General features: G+C 44.2%; 1 pseudogene; it reads right to left on the minus strand.

Moving 5' to 3' along the window:
* Positions 1-18,836: 18,836 nt before the first annotated feature.
* LOC120914644 lies at positions 18,837-19,013 on the minus strand (annotated as a pseudogene).
* Positions 19,014-19,535: the final 522 nt, after the last annotated feature.

Below are 19,535 nucleotides of genomic sequence, written 5' to 3' on the forward strand. Positions count from 1 at the left end.
ACCATTGGGGCCTTGGCACGGCGTTTCTGCTCCCAAGTCCTGCATGGTGGACTTGGGCTAATCCAATGTGAGGTGGATGTGGTGTGTGTGAGCTAGGGACCACAGTGGTGTGCATGCGTGCATTATTTGTGTGCCATGATGAATGTGTGTGTTTAACGTGCAAAGATGCCTACCACAAGGCATCTCCTGACTGCTCTTCCCTCAGCAGACCGGGGAGCCTCGGTTAGGGGGGGACTGTCTGGTTTGGGGGTCAGGTCATCACATATGTCAATCTCCCTTTCTCAGGGCGTAGTTGTGTAGCATGCAACATGCACCGATGATCTGGGACACAAAGTTTGGGGAATACAACATGGTCCCCCCGGACTTATCCAGGCATCGGAAACTGGACTTCAGGAGGCCAAATGTGCGTTCCACCACTGCACGGGTACGTATTTGTGCAGCATTGTATTTTCTCTCTCCTCTGGTTTTGGGATTCCAGAATGGAGTCATGAGATGGGGCCCAAGTGCATATGCAGAGTCACCTGGAAGGGAAAAGACAGGAGGATGTTAGTCGTGAATGTGCCCCTCGTAATGTCTGCATCATGGGGTAGGACAGTCATGCCTGACACCCATGTCACTCACCAACCAGTCAGCTGTTCCCGTACACGTTCTGTTCGAATTCCATTGGAATGTTGCTTTGACGGTATATGTAGCTGTCGTGGCTGGACCCTGGGTGTTTGGCACAGACGTGCCATATGAGGCATTGGGCATCGGCTATCACCTGTACGTTGATGGAATGCCAATGCTTCCGATTGCGGTATATGTGCTCTGTGGCACGGGGGGCCATAGTGCCACATGTGTGCAATCAATGGCCCCCACGGTGCGTGGGAATCCGGCAATCCTGTAGAAATCCTGCATTGCTTTCTGCTGCAGATGCTCATGGGTGGGTCTAATGATGTGGTGGGACATGCGTGTGAGGATTGCGGGGACAACCTGGTGCACACATCTGCTCATGGTGGATTGTGACATCCCGGCCACTACTCCACTTGTACACTGAAAAGATCCACTTGCAAGGAAATGGAGTGTTGCCAGTACCTTGACCAGTGGCTCCACTGCTTGTGAGCATTGTGTCTTGCTGGTGATGTCATCATGCAGGGCTGTGACTAATTCCAGGAGGGCAGCAGGGCTGAATCTGAAGATGCGATACACCTCAGATCCACCCATGCCAAAGACGTTCATGCGCGTGCGGTATATCCTCTCCCGTGCCATCCTATGTACCTGTGGACACATTAGTAGTGCTATGACCATGGCTGCCCCTGGCATGTTAGCATACAGATGTGTTGTCCTGCAAGTGTGGTTGCTCAGCTCGTCCGTAACTCCCTCATTTGCATATTTGAATAGGAAATCAATGGGAGCGCCAGATGCGTCCAGCGTAAATATGCGCCCACAATACGCCGTCGTATCCAAGTTATGTCGGCCGGAAGAAGCATATTTACACTTACGCGGCGTATCTGTAGATACGTCGGTGTAAGTCTTTCTGAATCCGGCTATATAACTTTTGTGCAAACCAATCAATATATGCTTAATATGTTTTTTTTTTTTACCAAAAATATGTACAAGAATACATATTGGCTGAAACTGATGAGGAAATTAGTTATTTTTATATTTTTGGGGGGATATTTATTATACCAACATTTTTTAAATATAGGGCCAGATTCATATAGACTTATGACGGACGTATCCGTAGATACGTAGTCGTAAGTCTGAATCCGCGCAGTCGCAACTTTAAGCGTATGCTCAAACTGAGATACGCTTAAATGTTGCTAAGATACGTCCGGCGTAATTCTCCTACGCCGTCATATCTTAACTGCCTATTTACGCTGGCCGCTAGGGGCGTGTATGCTGATTTACGCCTAGAATATGTAAATCAGCAAGATACTCCTATTCACGAACGTACGCTTGCCCGTCGCAGTAAAGATACGTAATTTACGTAAGGCGTTTTCAGGCGTAAAGAAAAACCACCAAAAACATGGCGCAGCCAATGTTAAGTATGGACGTCGGAAACCGCGTCAAATTTGTCATGTTTTACATCGTTTGCGTTAGTCGTCCGTGAATGGGGCGTAGGTTACGTTCACGTCGAAAGCATTGACTATTTGCAACGTGATTTGGAGCATGCGCACTGGGATACGTTCACGGACGGCGCATGCACCATTAGTTAGAAACGTCATTTACGTGGGGTCACACTTAATTTACATAAAACACGCCCACAGCTTCAACATTTGAATTAGGCAGGCTTACGCCGGCCCTAATACGCTACGCTGCTGTAGCTTCGGCCTCAAAATCTTTCTGAATACCATACTCGCCTCTCAAAGTTACGGCGGCGTAGCATATAGCATACGCTACGCCCGCATAAAGGTGTCTGAATCTAACCCATTATCTTTTTAAATAAAAATCTTTTTTTCTTTTGTTTATAGCGCAAAAAATTCAAACTGCAGAGTTGAAAAAAAAGAAAGCTCTATTTGTGGGGAAAAAATAACCATTTGGTTGGGGTCCAACGACCGCACAATTGTCAGTTAAAACGACACAGTGCCATATTGCAAAAAATGGTGTGGTCAATAAGGGGGTAAATCCTTTCGAAGCTGAAGTGGTAAAAATAAAATCAGTTTCAAGTAATTTATTTTCGCTATTCTTTATTTTTTTTAGTTTAGTAGTTCACCCCCATAAACACTACATCATTTTTAGTGAATATACTTTTAGTTATATTTTGTTAAATAAGACTTAGATTAGTTAAAGTGGGGAAGTGTGTTTTTTTTTTTTTTTGCTTTTGCTTTGGTTCAACCCTAAGGCCCCTTTCAGACTGGGGCGGGAGCTGCGGTGGCGGTATAACGCCGCTAAAAATAGCGGCGCTATACCGCCGGAATTGCCGCGGGTATCAGCCGCTAGCGGTGCGGTATTAACCCCCGCTAGCGGCCGATAAAGAGTTAATACCGCCCGCAATGCGCCTCTATAGAGGCGCATTGCGGGCGGTATTGCCGCGGTTCCCATTGTTTTCAATGGGAAGGAGCGGTGAAGGAGCGTTATACATGCCGCTCCTCTCACCGCTCCAAAGATGCTGCTGACAGGAGATTTTTTTGTCTCCCGCCAGCGCATCGCCTCAGTGTGAAAGCCCTCGGGCTTTCACATTGAGTCTGCAGTGCAGGAGTTTTTCAGGCGGGATAGCAGCGCTATTTTTAGCGCTTTACCGCCTGAAAAACTCCTCAATGTGAAAGGGGCCTTAGGATGAGCTTTGATTCATTGATTCAGCAATTTGCAGGGATTGAAACAAATACATGGATGCTTTTAATAAAATTATTAATTAGCACAGCTGTACATATTTTTTTTCAGAACTGTCCACATGACTTTAACAACAAGATACTATAACAGAGAGTACATTTTTTTGCATAAATGTAAAAAACATTGCTCACAATACAATTTGGCTGCTATTTATATTAAAGATGCAGTGAAACAGAGTATATTGTTATCTGTACAATACAAATTACCTATGCTTGTACCATTCAGTGGAAAATTATATATTTTTTTAAGATCCAATATTGTTATCTGCTTCTGTTTTGCCAACTGTACATAGACATATACCAGCTGCATGGGAGGTGCGTTTTTGGCTGCTGGGCGAAACTTTGGATATATTTCAAATTATATACAGTATGTCTGTTTTTTTTTCTCCTCATTTATTTGCTTTAATTCCAAATCATACTCGTTTTATACATCTTTGGTATTATGCCTTCTTAGGTTATAAGACCTGCATCCCAATTCAAATATAAACTGTAATAAGTATGGCTCTCAGCTCTTGTGACCAGTAATTCTGTAATGTTATAATTAATGTGTGGTGTGTCCCTCATGGTAATGCTATATAAATAAAAGATCATAATAAAATGAGGAAGTACAAATGTCAATTGCAATTACTTCCATAAGGGTATACCATAGAATGCGTAAGGTAAATGAAAAAAAACTGCCTTTACAACCACTTTAAAAGATCCATAGATGGACATAAACTCTGTTAAAAGAAGACTAAAAATGCTTTATAAAAGTGTATTCCTTTTAATAAAATGATAACTAAAAATCAGGCAAACAAATAATTATGTGGAGTAAATAAAAAGACAGAGAGATGAGTTGAAATATTTCTCTGCTTGAATGAAAACCCAGTACTGACTGCGATCAGATAAAACAGCAGAGGTGACTCTTGCTCACCCCATGGTCCAGATCAGCAAACGTCTTTTACTCACCTATTTAATTCATTTTGATGACAGGACATGCAGTCCTTTTTTTTACCTTTGAGTTAAAATTCTCAACAGGAAAGAGCAGATGTCTGGCTTCCAAAACTCAGATAGCATAGGCAATTTTCACTTCTGTCTTATGTCTCAGGAGGTAAAACAAAATGTGGCCCTGCTACAAACAGAATATGAAAGAAAGGTCATGGAAGATGAAGCTGCTAATATTTTTCCAGTGCCACCCACTGTGACTGATGACTAATGGTTTATTTACAATGCTACCATCATTACACAATTTAGCTTTTTAAATAGGACAAAAATGCTGGTGGCATAATAAATATGTGCTTATTTGTATGTAATTTTAAAATAATTATTATGTTTACACAACTCCAAAGTACTTTCCACAAAGGACAGAGAACAGAGGTTTCACTATAGTCATTGAAGAGAAGGAAAAAAGGTTGTGCAGATCATGGAGAAGTAGGAACAGGGTTTGTGCTGGTCATAGAGGATTAGGAAAATAAGTTATGCTGGCTAGAGGGACGTAGAAACAGAGGTTTGAAGGAGTAGGAACAAAGGTTGTACCGGTTAAATAAAGTAGGAACAGAAGTTGTGCTGGTAATAGAGAGTAGAAACAAAAGGTTGTGCTGGTCAAAGAAAAGTAGGAACAATGGGCCAGATTCAGAGACATCTGCGGCGGCGTAACGTATCGCATTTACGTTACACCGCCGCAAGTTTTACGGGCAAGTGCTTGATTCACAAAGCACTTGCCTGTAAAGTTGCGGCGGCGTAGCGTAAATCCCTCCGGCGCAAGCTCGCCTGATTCAAATGGTGCGTTGTATTATTTAAATTAGGCGCGTTCCCGCGCCGAACCTACTGCGCATGCTCCGTGCTTTGCGCGAAATGACGTCACACCGACATCATTTTTTGAACGTAGACGTGAGTTACGTCCTTTCCTATTCACGGACGACTTACGCAAAAAAAAAAAAATTGACGCGGGAACGAGGGCCATACTTTAACATGGCACGTCTATCTATACGCCACAAAATAGCAGCTTTAACTATACGCCGGGAAAAGCTGACTAGCGACGACGTAAGAGAATGCGACGGCCGCACATACCTTTGTGAATCGCCGGAAAAAGCTAATTAGCATACCCGACACGGAAAACTACGCAAACTCCACCCAGCGGGCACTGAAGTATTACACCTACGAAGCCGTACGCCTGTCGGATCGAAGCCAAAAGCCGCCGTATCTTGGTTTGAGGATTCAAACTAAAGATACAATGCTGCAAATTTGAAAGTACGCCGGAGTATCAGTAGATACTCCGGCGTACTTCTTCTGTGAATCTGGCCCAATGTATTGTGCTGGTCATACAGGAGTACAGGATGAAAGTTAAATGTCTGCACCTAAAGCGGGAGTTCACCCGAAAAACTATTTTTAACATTAGATTGAGGCTCATTTTGTGAAGGGGAATCGGGTGTTTTTTTTTTAAATCGAAGCAGTACTTACCGTTTTAGAGATAGATCTTCTCCGCCGCTTCCGGGTATGGTCTTCGGGACTGGGCATTCCTATTTGATTGACATTCTTCCGACGGTCGCATACATTGCGTCACGAGTAGCCGAAAGAAGCCGAACGTCGGTGCGGCTCTATACGGCGCCTGCGCACCGACGTTCGGCTACTTTTGAAAATCGTGACGCGCTGTATGTGACCGTCGGAAGCCTGTCGAAAGCCTGTCAATCAAATAGGAACGCCCAGTCCCGCAGCCCATACCCGGAAGCGGCAGAGAAGATCTATCTCTAAAACGGTAAGTATTGCTTCGATTTTAAAAAAAACACCCGATTCCCCTTCACAAAATGAGCCTCAATCTAATGTTAAAAATTTAGTTTTCGGGTGAACCTCCACTTTAATGGGAAACAAATAAAAAACAACATAAGATTTTTGAGAAGGGAGAAGTTGTGCTGGTCATAGAGCAATAGGAAGGAGTTGTACTGCTTACACAGAGTGTAAGCCAAAGATGTGCTGGGCATAGCATAAAGGAGCAGGGACGGAGGTTGTTCTATCACAGAGAGTAGAAACAGAGGTTGTGCTGGTAATACAAAAATAAAAATAAATAGATAGTGCTAGTCATAAGGCAGCGGGAATTAGAGTTGTAGCAGTCACAGAGATTAGAAACACAGATTTTATGGTTAATACTACAACCACTGAGCAGCAAATGATATCACCTGTGATGTATTTCAGTTATCTTGCAAACCTGGCTTGTTAGAGGGCCCTGAGGACAGGGTTTACAACCACTGTTACAGAGGAGTAGTAACTGGCATTGTACTGCTCATAGAAAGTATGACCCTAGTTTCCACTGGAGCATGGTAAGTAAATAGACACTCTGCTACACTGACATTTTTGTATATCAGGCTTTTTGCATATTACAGACAGAAAGGAGCCTACAGTGGGTGAGTTTAGGTATAACTATTCTACATTTATCAAATATGCACCTGCAAATCACCTGATAAACCCAAAAATTAAGAGGTCAGGATTGGGGCACTACAGCAATGCCTATATTAAAAATGTGTAGCATCCTGATGTTTAGGCAAAGTTGCTATTAAATTTTTATGCCAAGTGATAGTTGCCTTGGCCAATTTATAGGAGGTTAATTGATTTCACCCTAATTTTGGAATTGCTGCACTTCTCTCTTCTATCACTAGATGGCCGGGTATCTGGTGGCATTAGATAAGACAAGGGAATTGCAAGGACAGATTAGGAAAGAATGGGGTGCTTCAGCCAATGGGCAGGGATTTTCTTGGGTCCCTTGGCCTGCTGGTTCTGTGCCACCTGGATGGCTGTCTGGGTGGACGTGTGTTGTAATTTCACCTGGGTTTTTGGCTATCAGCCTTGGGCCTATCCCATAGACATCTGGCTTCTAGGCTTTCTGAGGGTCTATCCAGAAGCATGAGAGCAGCATAGGGTTGGGACTGCAGCTTGCAGTTCAACTAGAAGCAATGGTTCTGACACCCGGAGAACCAGCTGTGGTCGGAGGTAGAAGGGGAAGCTGTTGCCACTAAGGGACCATCCACTTTGCTACCAGAGACCACTGTGAGTAGCTGAAGCAAGTACCTGAGTAGCACTCTCACCAGCCAGGGACAGTGAAGAATTGGGAAAACTTCAGCAGGTACCAAGCCAGGAACCCAATCAGTGGAGGTGACGCTTGCAGAGCATTATTGTGTGCCAAGCCAGGGACCAAGCAGGCCAGCGGGTGACGCTTAAGGATTATCTGTGAGTGCCAAGCTAGGGACCCAGCAGGGATGCGGGGGTGACGCTTGAGGATGAGACTAAGTGAGAATATTGGAAGAGCTCAGGAGATCAAGTGGCTAGTGGATCTGTTAGTCCTGTGAAAGACTGGGAGCTCAGCTGAGTGAAGTTCTTCAATAGGAGATTGTAGAAGAAGTGGAGGAGTACATTGCAACCATTGTTGTAAACTGTTACAAGATTGTTGCCACAGAAAACAGAGGTCCTATTCATGCAGACATGGTGTCTAGCTGGATGCCTTTCCCTGCATGGCTGTCTGCCTATAGAAGTCTCAGAGTCTGCCAATTACCATTGAATCTACTAAATGGTGTCCTGGCCCTAACGCTGTCTCACAATTCTGTTTAAGAGACAATACATCTTTGCATTCAAGAAGTGTCTGGTGCCCATCAATATACCTTGCATTACATCCACCATGCCTTGTAACCCACTCTACACAGAAGGATGTCAGCTGTCCCTAACTCTGGAGGTTACCATTGGGCTTCAGGGGCCCCAGGACTTTGCTACAAATGAATGCAATGTAATGGTAAGATAAAATCTAGTTAGTTTGGAATTGCAGCCAGGCTGTGATTCTTGTATGACTCTCCTGTTTTTTTTTCAATTTTAACTGGAAAGTACCTTTAATAAAACAGTTATTAAATGAGTCCAATAATGTTATTTACAACAAAGTTAGTGATACAAAAAATCAACTTTGGACCTTTCTACTACTTTAACATTTCTCTTCTTGTCTTGATTAATGGTATTTTCTTTTAGAAGGAAACATTGTGCCCGTGCGTGACATCCTTATACTATTTTCTAAATGTTCTCAAGCTCCTTTTCTATTACAAAATGCATTGCTTTTTCAGATTTCATATATTTTGCAGCTGTCACATCCTCAGCAAGGTGATGTGAATGGCCTTCAAAATATAAAGCTAAAAACACACTCACATATTTGCTACTTAGCTTTTACAGTGTCATCTTGAAGGGCACACACAATATGCTTTATGGAGTCACAGCAAAAAGGCAACACAGATGTCTGACTACATCAAAGTGTGAGAGAGGGGAAGTAAAAGGTAAGCAATGAACTTGTCTAAATAGGTAATCTTCATACAAGAAGGTGTTTAACTTCACCCACTATAGCAAAACATTTTTTAACATATGCTTATACTCTTTCCATGCCAGACAAGGCACCGTAAGATGCTTGTTCCTTTCTAGTTTGCCACCCTGATCCATTAATATAAATCCCTTAAAATTCCTGCTTGTTTCAACTTTCAGAAAATAAAAACCTGCATTTGCTTACAAACCTCAATGTGACACCACATAGGAATTGTGGCATTGCTTTATAGAGGGAGTGTCATGTGTTTTATTTAATTTCCCTGAACTTTCATGGTGGTGGATAGTAGTGGCAAGGGAAGAATGGATTACAACCAGCCATAGGTCACTATTAGGGATGAGCCGAACACCCCCCGGTTCGGTTCGCAGCAGAAAATGCGAACAGGCAAAACATTTGTTTGAACACACGAACATCGTTAAAGTCTATGGGACATGAACATGAAAAAAGTGCTAATTTTAAAGGTTAATATGCAAGTTATTGTCATAAAAAGTGTTTGGGGACCTGGGTCCTGCCCCAGGGGACATGTATTAATGCAAAAGTTTTAAAAACTAAAGTTTTTTCGGGAGCAGTGATTTTAAAGGAGTTGTAATTAAAAAAAAAAATCTGAAATGACTGTTTACAGGGTATAGAGACATAATAGTTAACTGATTCCTTTTAAAAACGATTAAAAATAGATACAAATCAATCATATAATGTACCTGTAGTTCCTAGCTTCGTTTTTGCATGTTGTTTCCTGCCTCTCTGCTGTACAGAGCCACAGAGCCAATACAGGGCAGTGATGGTTTGGAAAACAAAACTGATTGGTGCTGTGGGGTTTTAGACACACAGTAATCACACCTCCTTGATTAGTTACCACAGAGAGAAAGCTCCCAGTACTGTGGTTATCAGGAAACAGACAACCAGGAAGTGTGGAGATCAGAGAAGAATTACAGCAACTTGAGAGCAAAAACGAACAATGAGGACATGAAAACAGCACTGCATTAAGGTAAAGGAGGCTATTAAGATAAAAAAAAAATCCTTTACAAACCATTTAATAATGTGGACATTGACTTTACTGCAGCTCTCATCAAGTACTCTAGACGACGGGGATATACAGGTAACATGCCACCCAAAACAAACCAGCAGCTCCTTCTGGGGTAGTGCTATACTAATAATTTCTAAATCCCAGCAAATACATATTGGGTGATCTGAATGGCATTTTCTTTCACTGTGTGAGACTCAAACAGTTGCGTAAGCTAGCAGTGTCATACAGAATGTTAATTATTGCAAATCTGTAAAACATTATTTTCTGCTCACTCCAAAACTAACTAGATCTTATCGTAACTTTACATTAATAACTTATACAAACATTTTTTTGTCCTGCGTGCATCGAGATGTAATGTCACAAAGAGAGAAAGTGATTAACAATGGTAAATTTACTCAAACAAATCTATTGTGTGTTAACATTTCAGCACAAGTATACCTTAAAGAAAAATCTCTTCTTACCATTTATCTTCTATGCACATTTAAATAAATCATTTACTTGCTTTGCCTTCTACCTAGAAAAGGGTTTCCTTCTCATCAGCATTGTCACAACTGACATGTCTTAAAGGGGTTGTAAAGGAAAAATAATTTTTTCATAATAAGCATCCTTTACCTGCAGACATTCCTCTTTTCACTTCCTCATTGTTCGTTTTTGCTCAGAAGTTGCTCTATTTCTTCTCTGTTCTGTTCACTTCCTGCTTGTCTGAGTTTTACTCACCACCGTGAAGGGAGGCTTTACTGCGGTGGTCAGTGAAGTGCTCGCCCCCTCCTGGGAACTACATCTGTGCGGCAGGACGCTCTCTACGTGTTAGAGACTTCAAGGAGGTGTGAATTACTGGGTGTGCCGCAATTCATACTGGGAAATGTAGTTCTTACATGAACGAGCGCCGCAAACCAGGAAGTGAATGAGAGAACAGAAACTAGAATGCTGAAGGTGATATAGATGAAGGAATTTAATAGGTATTTACTAGTTTTTTGACAGAATCATTATACTATTCTGTCTGTCTACCTTGCAGACATTAATTTTAGGCAACATTTTTTTTTTCCTTTACAACTCCTTTAATTAGAGAAATAAACTAAAATCACATAGAAACACGACCAATTACGGTAATTATGCTTTTTATCATCATAGTACAGCGAAGGAGATGAGGGTCATTTCTTTTTTTCTGATCTATGCTAATAATTAAAAAACTCTATGGTAGGGGATGGGGATAGACACTGAGGGGTTGATTTATAAAGATTTTGCATAGCCATTCATCCAGTGAAATTGCATATACATTCATTCAGTGAGAATGGAGCATAAACCAAATTGTAAATTGGCTATATCCTGTGCTGTTTGAATGTAAATCATTGATTTTAAATGGAAATACCATATTTTGGCATTAGATGGAGCTAAGTATTATAGAACTTAGCAAAAAAACTATAATACTTACAGTAGTTACTGCTAAGCATATAATTATTCAGAAAAATTCCTATGATACTTATCCCTTATATACATTAGTTTTTGTCCCATTCACACAGAATACATTTACAAGATCATCTTTATAAGTCATCCCCTAAGTTTTCTAGGGTATAGTTATGATCTGCTATTAACTGCTTTCTCATTTCTAAGAAAGGAGGTAAGCATGGTGCTTATATTTTGCAATTACAGCAGCTTCTTATTTTAAAACCATACTTTTTTGTTTTTGTTTTTGTTTTTTTCAAAAGCAAATAGCTCAGTTTAACTATATGTCAAAGTGCTGATATATAAGAGAAAAATAAGCTATATACTGTGGGCTAGATTCAGCATTGATTTACGCCGGCGTATCTATAGATACGCCGCGTAAATTCAAAGCTGCGCTGGCGTATCTTCTTTCTGTATTCAGAAAGCAAGATACGCCGACATTAGCCTAAGATGCGACTGGCATAAGTCTCTTACACCGTCGTATCTTAGGGTGCATATTTACGCTGGCCGCTAGGTGGCGCTTCCGTAGTTTTCGGCGTAGAATATGCAAATGACCTAGATACGCCGATTCACAAATTTACGTACGCCCGGCGCTATTTTTTTACGTCGTTTGCGTTAGGCTTTTTCGGCGTAAGGTTGCTCCTGCTATTATGAGGTGTACGCAATGTCGTCGTTGTTGCCGCATCGAATTTTGAATTTTTTACGTTGTTTGCGTAAGTCATTCACGAATAGGGCTGGACGTAATTTACGTTCACGTCGAAACCAATGACGTCCTTGCGGCGTACTTTGGAGCAATGCACACTGGGAAATTCCACGGACGGAGCGTGCGCCATTCGGGAAAAACGTCAATCACGTCGGGTCACCAAGAATTAACATAAAACACTCCCCCTCATCCTCATTTAAATTACGCGCGCTTACGCCGGCCACATTTACGCTACGCCGCCGTAACTTAGAAGGCAAGTGCTTTGTGAATACAGCACTTGCCTCTCAAACTTACGGCAGCGTAGCGTAAATATAATACAACAATGCGTGCCCATAGTTGAATCTAGCCCTCGGCCTTTTGGCTAAAATCCAGTGTAGTTCTGCTGCACTGGTGATTGGCCAAGAGGTGCCTGGGGTACCCGACAGACGGCCTTGGGGGGATCGTTCCTCTTCGGAGGGCCCCCCCTTGCTGCTATTGGCTGAAGGATTAGTCCCCGGGCAACGGGAGGCGATCGCCCTTTCTGAAGGCGTTCGTTGCGTTTTTTCGGGGTTCCCCTTCGGGGGTGCCCTTTTGGACGGAGGAAGATGGCGGCCCGTGGTCTACGGGACTCACTACGGTTCATCGTGAAGCCGGAATTCCAATCGGAAGTTAGTTTGAGGACGATTGTGATCGACGTCTTGTTGGATTTCTTAAGTTTAAGGGTAAGAGATATTGTGTGCCTGCAAGACTTCCCTCAGCAGAGGTTGTATGACATTACTTTCCTTTCCTCCGAGATGTGCTGGAATATCTACGAGAAGGTGAGAAACGAGGATAGTGAATTGTTAAGGAAAATGGAAGTGATTCCCTTATTCATGCAAGAAGAAAAAGCGATTGTTGTACACATGTATAACCCCTTTGCGGATGTAAATTTGGTCAGAGCGTTCCTGAGTAATTATTGCGAGGATCTACGGGGCGGAGATAAAGTTTTTAACAAATTTGATATCTGGACAGGAAAGTACCGTTTTTTTGGGAAGTTTCGGCGAGACTCAGAGTGTGTTGGTGGGGTGAGGAGGCCTCCCGCAGTTTTCAACATTGGCGGAGAGAGGGGGTTCTTGTTTTACCCCGGACAACCGGTGTACTGTAGGAAATGTGGTGTGTATGGTCACACAAGTGGGGATTGCGACAGGGGAGTAAGATGCAGATTCTGTGGAGCCGAGGACCATGTCTCTAGAGAGTGCAGGCAAAAGAGGATGTGTGATATCTGCAAAAGACCAGGTCACCTCGCGAGACAATGCGAGGAATACGCGGCGGCAAAAATGAAGACAGAGGCGGAAAAGATGATAGCTAGGAATCTTGCAAAAGAGGAGAAGGAGCGGCAGAGGCTAGAACATCTGGCTCGGAGGCAGGGCAGAGGTAGGCCTGCGGAAAATGTGGGCCAGCCTGCTGCGTCCTCAGAGCAGGAAGCCAATGATGCTGCGCCTACAGGTCAGGCCGAGGCGGTGAACAGTAAGGGTGGCGCCGTAGATTCAGTCGGTGCTGGTACCGATGCTGGGAGCCTCTGTGCCGCTGTAGGGGAAGGTGTCAATGTGATCCAGGAGCATCAGGAAGGAAAGGAGGATGGAGTCGTGGTGGGTCGACAAGACGGTGGATCGGAGGAAGGACAGAGGAGTCCTGCGATGTCATGCCCTGGACGTCTCTCTGATTTGATGAGCGGGCTGTCATCTAGTGCAGAGGAGGAGGAGGAGGGTGATGAAGAAATGGACAGCGACGAAAGTTTGGAGTGTGGGCAGCGTTTAGTGATCTCAATGAAGGATACTGCACAATCCTCTACTAAGAGACCTCGGGAGGAAGGTGCAGGAGGGGGAGGAGAGGAGGAACCGCTTCCCGATGATGGAGGCTCTGGATCAGAGTCTGCCAGTTCTCCTTTTACTAGGAAAAGACTGACTTACGCTAATGTGACAAGTAAAGGGCTGGAGGAGGGTAGGCATTTCTAAACAAGGCTTTGATATGGCTGTGCAAACCTCTTTGATTTATTTCTTGATGGCTTTAACTGTATGCTCTGTGAACGTCAGGAGTATATGTTCAGGGTGGAGGAGGGCGGCGGTTTTCGAATACCTGGAAGGCGTGTGCTCAGATATTATTTGCGTCCAGGAGTGTGGTATCGACAGAGCCTTATGTGGAGAATGGAAACATGGGGCGTCTGTGTGGTCTCCTTTGTGTGAGTCCAGGAATGAAGGAGTGGGGATTCTCATTAAAAGCCCATATATTCAGATTATGTCCCACGAGGTGGTGGTTCCGGGGAGGTTGCAAATTGTGGTTTTGGAGGTGGCGGGAAAGGAATTTAAGTTAATTAATTGTTATGCACCGGCAGAGAAAAAGGAACGTGTGAGATTTTTTAACGTGCTTAAGTTGTGGTTGCCTGGCAGAATTCCAACTATGCTGGTTGGAGATTTAAATTGCGTGAGGAGGAGTGAGGAAAGGCAGGGTGCAAGTCTGGAGAGTGGGACTGATGTGACCTCTAAAGCGCTGAATGAGATTGTAAATGATTTTCATCTCCAGGATACGGCTATGTGTGTACAGAAAGATAGTCTTTCCTTTACTTTTTTTTCAGATAAGGGGTCTGTCAGGTCCAGGATTGATTTTATTTTTGTCTCCCTGGCCTTTAAAATTGTCGGGTATCAGGCTGACCCGGTACCCTTTTCGGATCATGCCATAGTTTCAGGCTCCTTTTGTCTGGACGATGCCAAGATATGTGGGAGGGGAGTTTGGAAGCTTAACGTTTCTTGTTTGGAGGAGGAGGGGGTTGCTGCTAATTTCAAGGATTTTTTTGAACACCTTACGTATAAAAAACGTTATTTTGACGACATCCTGGAGTGGTGGGATTGGGCTAAAAACAGGATTGGCGGTTTCTTTAGGAAACTGGGTGTGGAGGCGGCCAAGAGAAGGCAGGAGGAGGAAAGGAGGTTGGTGGATAGGTTGCACTTCCTATTTCAGTGCAAAAGGATGGGGGTGGATGTGGAGGAAGAATTGAAGGAGGTGCGTGAGGCTAGAAATGAGGCTATTAAGGAGCGTGGGAAAGGCATTGTATTTAGAGCGAAAATCCAAGAAATGGAGGAAGATGAGCAGTGTTCCGCGTACTTCTTTAAAAAATCTTTTGGGCCAAGGAAGATGTTCCAGTCGGTGCTGGAAGGAGATGAGGAGGTGAGCGGTGATAGAATGATAGAATCGATCAAGTCTTTCTATGCGGATCTGTATGGCGGTGGTGGTGGTGCGACGGATGAAGAGATGCGGGAGTATTGTGAGGTCGTGAGAGGGAATTTGAAGTTGGACGATGCGGAGATGTTGCTGGAGCCAGTGAGGGAAGAAGAAGTGGAGAAGGTGGTTAAGAGCATGAAGAGGAACAAGACCCCTGGAGGGGATGGCTTACCCATTGAGTTCTACGCAGACTTCTGGCCGGTGCTGAAGGACGCAGTATGTGAAGTGGTGAAGACCTGTATAGAAGAAAAACGGATATCAAGTTCAATGAAGAGAGGAATTATTACGTTATTGTATAAAAAGAAGGGAGATCAACGTGATATTCGTAATTGGCGTCCAATAACGCTCCTTAACAGTGACTACAAAATCTTTGCGAAATTACTGGCTAATAGGATGAGTCGAGTGATCGATAATATTGTTGGAGAATGGCAAGTCTGTGCTGTCCCTGGACGGAGGATCTCTGACAACTTGATCCTCCTAAGGGACTTGATATACTATACCCAGTGTAATAATATGCCCTTGGCAGTGGCTAGCATTGACCTTGAAAAGGCTTATGATCGGGTAACACATAAATACCTGTTTACAGTATTAAGGCAGATGGGGGTGCCTGACGATTTTGTTAAAATGGTGGAGTGTTTGTACCAAGGCATTAGCAGTCAGGTCCTGGTCAACGGGAAGTTGTCAGGGGAGGTGGAGGTGAGGTCGGGGGTAAGACAGGGGTGTCCTCTGTCGCCTGTTGCCTTCATCTGTGCGATTGAGCCTCTCTTGAGGCATGTGGCGCGGGACAAGTGCTTCAGGGGAGTATTTGTGCCAGGTTGTGGGAATGAACCAGTCAAGGCCCTCTGTTACATGGATGACGTCAATTTTCTGTGTAACACGGCTAGAGATGTAATGAGGGCAGAGCTTCAACTTGGCATTTTTGGGGCTGTCTCGGGACTGCGTGTCAACTGGGGTAAGAGTAGTGTGTGTGTCCTGAGTGGCACATGCGATACATCCCAAAGTAAGCTGAAGACTGTGCAGGAGGTGGTTGTATTAGGAGTGCATTTTGAAAGGGAACTGACAAACCAAGTCAATATGGTCAAATGTGCTGAGAAAGTTGAGAGGAAGCTAAGTCTATGGAAAATCAGAAGGCTATCTCTGTCTGGGAAAACCTTGATTGTTAAAGCGGTGATCCTTCCTTTATTGCTATATTGCTCTGTAGTTTTCCCACCAAATAAGAGATGGGTACAGAAGATCACAAGATCATTGTTTGTCTTCTTTTGGGGTTCCAAAATGGAGAAGGTGTCTAGGGAAGTGGTGATAAAGTGTATGCAGCTGGGTGGATACAATTTCCCAAATGTTGGCCTCTTTCTTGAAGTCCAGTGGTGGTTGGTCCATCTCAGGACTTTTCACGCGGGAGGGAAAGCAGCAGCCTTAATGCGGTATTTAATTGGATGGCCCTTGCTAAAATGGGGGTGGTGTGAAAGAGATCTCACAAGGCCTATGTCCCTGATATCGCCAGTGTATTATTTAAAAATGTCACGTTTTTTTCTGACTAATAAGTTACAGGAGCTGGGGGAGGGAGCTCGTAAAAAAGAGTCCTTATGGTTGTGGTTGAGGAGAGGTGAATTGCCAGCCAATATTTTTGGTTTAAGCCTTAAAAAAGCTGAACGCTGCTGGAGAAGCTTATTATTTGAAGGTGTGACCAATAAACAACGGGAGGTGGTGTGGTTGGCGTTTCACAATTGTTTGCCCACAATGTCCTTTTTAAAATCCAGAGATCTGGTAAGGAGGGAAGTATGCCCTAGAGATGGGTGTATGGCAGATGAAAGTGTGAGACATGTTTTTTGGGAGTGCAGTTTTGCTGTAAAAGTGTGGACACTATTGCATGGCTTTGTGAGAAGAGTGGTGGAGGTGGATGTTGTGTCACTTGAGAAATGTGTTTTTGGGTTGGTGGAAGGAAGCAAGGGAAAGCAACGTAAGATGTTTGTCGTGTCTGCAGTGATAAAAGAAGCAATGTGGGAAACGCGGTGTGCTTTTGTGAAAAAGAAAATGGTGCTAACTGAGAAAGATTGTGTTGATTGGGTGATGGCAAAAATGTTTTATGTTCTGATGGTGGAAAGGAGGAGAATGGGAGAGGAGGAGGCGAATGTGTTTTGGAATTTTGAGAAGTGGCGGGTGGGGGATGGATAGGATGTATTGTGTTTTACTATGTATGATATTTTATTCTTGATTTTACCTTTTCTTATGTCCTGTTACGCTAGTATGATGCAAAGAACACGGCTCTGGTGATGGTACGGGGTTGAGTTATGCCTAAGTCTGTGATTCAGTCTGAGTAGCGTTAAAAAAAAAAAAAAAAAAAAAAAAAAAAAATCTGTTCTTATCAGTTGCCAATAGGTGGTGCTAAGCTGACTGTCCCCGGTACCCTGTGGCAGGGGGAAAGGGATGGCAGTCGGCGGACGCTAAGCCTGTTGGTGTGGAGGTGGAAGCCTTCTGATTTGGACAGAGAGGCATGAGGTCGAAGCCAAGAGGCCGGGTCTCTGGCCGTTGGCCTGGATTTGGTGGTAACTGCCCCAGTCAGTTGTTCTGGAGGGAACCCTTGCTTCTCCTTTAACCGGGATGGAGCGGGTAGTACTTCCAGAATGTGATTAGGTGGGAGAGATAGGGGTTGTGGGTGGAGTCTGCGTCAGTAGGCTCTCCCCAACCTCTTCTCCCACCTTCCTGGCTGGGGAGGGTGCTGCCGGTCCGGACCGGGGGCTAGGGACCGTTGAAAAGCCCGTGGAGATTGTGCCCCTGGAGTGGCAGTCCAGGGGTGCCATACATTGCACGAGTGTTTGAGGGGCACTCATCGTGTGGCACCTTCAGGTCACTGATCTCCACAACACACTTTTCACACCTGCCGCTTGGGCCGGGCCTTTTGGCTAGGACCAGTGGAATTTTTATCCTGGCCGGAGGGCCGGCCAATGTATTTCACATTGGTCACTTTCCTCACCTTCCCATCTTCCTTTTCCCCACTTTCTTTTATTATTTTTCCCCGTGTGTTGTTTTGTTTGTCACTCTTTTTGTTGGTGCTTGCACTTTATGTGTGGCGAGTAGGGTGCTGGTCCTCGGGCCGGTCTCTGAAAGTCTTGGGAGTTGGTGGACTCGGCCTTCTGGTTAGGTTCACCGGCTCTCATGGGGTCTCCCTTCGGGGGAGCCTCACCGAGGAGGGTTCTGTTTCGGCAGTCCCTCCGAGGATGTTGGGTCCTTGTGGCTTCGGCTGCTTGGACCAAGATGGGTCCATATGGCTTCGGCTGTATGGACCACAGTTTACTCTTTTCCCTGCCAGGAGCCTAACGCCCCGGGGGATCAGAGACGGGTCCTTTTCGGAGGACCACTGACGTATGCACCCGTCGCAGTTTTTTGTGATGTCACTCTTTATGTGTGTGCACATTTTTCCCTGCACCGGGTGGAGTTTTTGGGTTGTGTTTTGCACGCCACAGGCTTTTCAACAGAAAAAATAGTTGAATCTAGCCCGTCAACCCGGCGGATTTGCATGGTCCTACCCCGTTCCACCACACAGGGCATTACCAGCTCCTCCTACCGGATCGCTGGCAGAGATAGTACTTACACCAGCCAGCCAGAAGACCAGACTAGAACTCGGCAAAAAGACCAAGACCAAGCGCAGCACCCATCCTCACCAGAAGCACCCTTTCAGATGGCTCAGACTCAACCATGGGCCGGCCCCCAGTAACTGTCGGGCAGCACAGCGTAGTCCCTGCTGAAACCATCCTTCCAGGTGCAATGACGTCATTGGATTGCATCCACCCTCCCCATGTAGGAGGTGCTTCAGCGCTCCGCAGACAACTGATAAGAACAGATACCACACCTAGTCCTAGCCAAAAGGCCGAGAAGCGACAGGGAAGACACCACGATCAGCACGGCCGGAGTGCAATGGCCGAGCCTCGCCCTGGGAGAACCACCTTCATGATCATGGTGTCTCCCCTGCCAGGTAAGTATCTAAAGAGATTCTGGGGATGCATTCTGTTATATACAAAATTATTGATGACACAGAAAACTAATATCTGTGTGTGGGTGCGTGTGGTGGTGGCGCAGGTGATGGGGAGGGGCAATGGCAATACAGATCAGTAGAAAAAGAAATTGCGGAATGATGGAAGTCATTAAGATAGAAAATGAAGGCAGACTCAAGATAACTATTGCAGCTTCAAAAGGTTATATTGTGGATATGCAAGTTTGCAAGGAATTGAGAGTAATCAAATGAAAACCATTTAGTGTGGGAAAAATGTAAGGGTAGAGTTCAGCTTTTTTTGTTACTTTAGTTTAATGTTGAACTTCTGAAAATATAGAAAAACAAAAATTAACATAATTATGTATTTCTTTAAAATAATTACATTTATTTTTTTATACAACCATCATATGTATCTTACTTTGTCTTGATTTGTGTTGCACTGCCCTCCTGTACAGAAAAAGTTATAAGGATTTTTACCCAAATGCATAGTATGCATTAAAGGGGTTGTAAAG

The sequence above is a fragment of the Rana temporaria genome, chromosome 9 (assembly GCF_905171775.1).
Source record: "Rana temporaria chromosome 9, aRanTem1.1, whole genome shotgun sequence".
In the NCBI taxonomy this organism is placed as follows: Eukaryota; Metazoa; Chordata; class Amphibia; order Anura; family Ranidae; genus Rana; species Rana temporaria.